Below are 3,260 nucleotides of genomic sequence, written 5' to 3'. Positions count from 1 at the left end.
GGGGCTCACTGCTGGGGCCGCCATCCAGGGGACGCTCCGGGACTCCAGGCAGGCCCCGGGCCCTGCTTGCTCCCAGGCTGACCGCGACCCAGAGAGTTCCACCCTCTGGCCCCCCACGCAGGGATCTCCAACCAGACAGGAAGAGCAGGAACCCTACTTTGTGTGATGGGTTCATCTCTTAGGAATGATCCAGAAATCACATCTCTTTGCTCTGATTAGCCGTATTTGTCCAAGTCTTGAAACACTTGACAAGCTCTTTGCCCAGCTGCCACCTGGGCTGGAGAAGCTTGGCGTTCTGGCCAGGGGTCAGTGGGAACCCCGCATGCCCAAAGCAGGAGTCTAAGGACCTCTAATTCCATGGAGGTCCCCAGGGTCCCCACACCCTGAATCTGTGGGCCATGGGCCCCCTCCCTGTCTCAACAGCTTCCCCTCGGCTACCTTCCCCATCCTTCTGGGCTTCCCACACTTTTGACAGTTTGATAACTTCCAGCCGTGACCCGGGTCTACACCCTGAAGAAGAGTTACAGAGAGAAACACCCTCAGAGAGGCCCCCCCAGAACGGAGTTAATTAAGAGATACAGGAACGGCAGTCCAGGGGCTGGCGTGGTGGGGCAGGGGTGTTTCTGGGATGCGGGGATGCGATCCCAGGCAGCCTAGATCCCAAGGCCAAGGCCGGCACATCCCCGGGCCTGATTCCATCCTTGCCCAGAGGAACCCTGGGACCGCTCACGGATGCCTCCACATTCGAACCCGTTCCTGCTCGTCTCCTGCCTCCCTCCCGCAGGAACCAGAGCCCGCCTCAGGCCTGATGCATGTGCTCTGTCTAAAGCCGTGTTCAAACCTACTTGCCACCGGGCAGGGGTCAGTGACTGCCGCCGGGGGCTGGCGATGACAGCCCCTCCCGCACACTGTCCTCCTGCAGAGCAAACACCTACAGATGACCCTGACCTTGAGTTGTGCCGCTGCTTTGACAGTTTTCATGATGCCCCGAAGGTGGATGCCTGGCTATTTCCAGATGAACTCCCACACCCAAGCCACCTGCCTGCTTGAGGATGGAGAAGGGGCGCCGCGGAGTCAACCCGGGGTTCTGGTCCTGGGTCAGCAGGGAGTGAGGCCAGACCCCACCCCCTTGCCGGAAGGCTGGGTGGGTGGAGGGACTTCAAATCCGGACCCTGAAGAGAAGAAGGATGGGAGAGAGGGTCCTTCAGATCCGAAGTCTGAGAGGCTCAGGGTTCCAGAAGGAGAGGGTGCGGGGGTGCCAGTGAGCTCTCCGCTGGGTCACTGTGGTCCAGGGGTGGTCCTCCGCCTCCTCGCGGGCAGGGGGCAGGCCTTCCCAGACATGACGCAGCTGCTGCTATAGAGCCAACCCCCGTTTACACGGAGACTGGGGCCTCCAGCGTGACAGCTACAGGTTTGGGCCTCCTGCCATGGGTCAGGCTTCCTGCCAAGTATTTGATCCAAGTGAGGATTTATCGCGGTGGAGCCCCCTTCCGGCCGCCTCTGCCCTGGAGTTCAGGTGACTCGAAGCCCAGGCTCCATGTGAGACAGGGGCCTGGAACGCGGGGCTCCTGAGTGGCCTTCAGGTCAAGGCTGGGGGCCTGGACCACCAGAAACCGAAAGCCAAAGTTAGGGCCGGGCCCCCCTCCCCTGGACAGGACGGGATAACGGCACCCTGGGTCTCCTTGCTGGGATCGAGGTCCCTCTTTGGTGAGCCCGCTCAGCTCTGCATCTGCTGCCCCCGCCTTCACACCTCCTCGCCTCCTCCCCATTCTGCCTGGTCCAGGGAGTCCAGGGCCAGGACGTGGGCTAAGGCAGCTGGGGCTACGAAGCACAGCTGGAATGGGACCGTAATGGCTAGTGAGCGCCTCTCCGAACTGCCCGCCGGGGACCTCTGCAGCCCATCACCCTTCCAGGTAGCGCCCTGAAGGTCCCCGCACCTTCCCTCAATCCAGCAAATAAAGGGTTATCCTCTGGCATGCCAGGAGCATTTGGGAAGATGTTCCAGAAGAGAGAACCGACTGCTTGAAACATCCCGGGAATCAGGAAGGCCTGCCTGCTGTGACCCAAACTCAGTCTGAGCGCCAGCTTGCTCAGCCCCCTGGGCTCCAAGCCCAGCCTCCACAAGGGCCTCGCGGAGGCCATGGCTATGACTACGTGGAGGCACCAGAGTGGGCTGGGGCTCCAGTGGCAATTGTGGGCACAGGGAAGGGACAGACAGGAAGGGAAGTGGGAACAGCAGGGGCCGAGAAGGCTGCTCAGAGGGAACCAAGTTTGAATTGCATCTTGAAGAAGAACCCAGATTCATCAGGCAGCTGGCAGTGATGGAGGGGGTCGAGGGACAGCAGCCTGGAGGTCAGGCTCTGCCTCGAGGACTGGCCAGAGGCTGCAAGAGCAGTTTGGGGGCAGAAGAGAATGGCCAGCGAGGGCAGGTCACAGAGGGCTGAGGAACCCAAGCCAGGAAGCTTAGAGCTCCGGTGAGGATCGGGGGAATTACAGTGATGCCTGGCCTTGTGGCTCAAGATGTCCCTCTGGTGGCCACATGGAGGGGAAAGGGAGAAGGGACTGGACCCAGAAGGAGCCAGAGCCCGCGTGTTCCGGAATCAGGGGCTGCCATAGGGAGAGAGCCACCTGGCTGGCTGAGGCCTCTGAGAGGGCTGGGCCAGGGCTGGCCAGCACTGCCCTCCGGGGCCTCCTGCTGGTGGAGCAGGTGAGGCCGGCTTCTCCTGCAGCCTCCCCTCCTCCCCATCCCCTGTCACACTTCTTGCAGGGGTGAGGTGACTCCCCGTCTCCGACTCCACTGTGGCCTTTGGAGCTATGGGAGGCGCCCTCCAGGGTAGAAGAATGAGGGTGAGCCTCTGGGGGCGGGGGGGGGGGGGGGGTCTGTAAATTCAGGTGTCGGCAGCCAGGCAGGCTGTTTGTGGAAATCTGCTGCCCCCTGCAGGAAGATTCTAGAACCACAGTCACTCAGGACCCTCCCTCCAGGAACGAACGGGAACTTCAGCTCCTCTTCCAAACGGCAGGGGCAGGCCCCCAGCTCTGGTGGCAGGAGTGGTCTCCACTGAGCCTGGGGAGGTCTTAACACCGCCCTCAGAGAATGATGACAGATGCCAAGCCCAGCTCAGCCCCCTCAGTGGCCTCACTCACCCCACCACAGCCCGGCAAACTCTGTATCCTGTACTTGAGGCACGCAGAGGGAGAGAATGAGCCCCAGAAGGCCAGCTGCTTCAAACCCAGCTCGGTCCCCTTCCTGGACCTATGGC

This window comes from Mustela nigripes, chromosome 13 (assembly GCF_022355385.1).
Source record: "Mustela nigripes isolate SB6536 chromosome 13, MUSNIG.SB6536, whole genome shotgun sequence".
Classification (NCBI taxonomy): Eukaryota; Metazoa; Chordata; class Mammalia; order Carnivora; family Mustelidae; genus Mustela; species Mustela nigripes.
The sequence above is the reverse complement of the archived record's forward strand: the minus strand, read 5'-3'. Positions refer to the sequence as shown.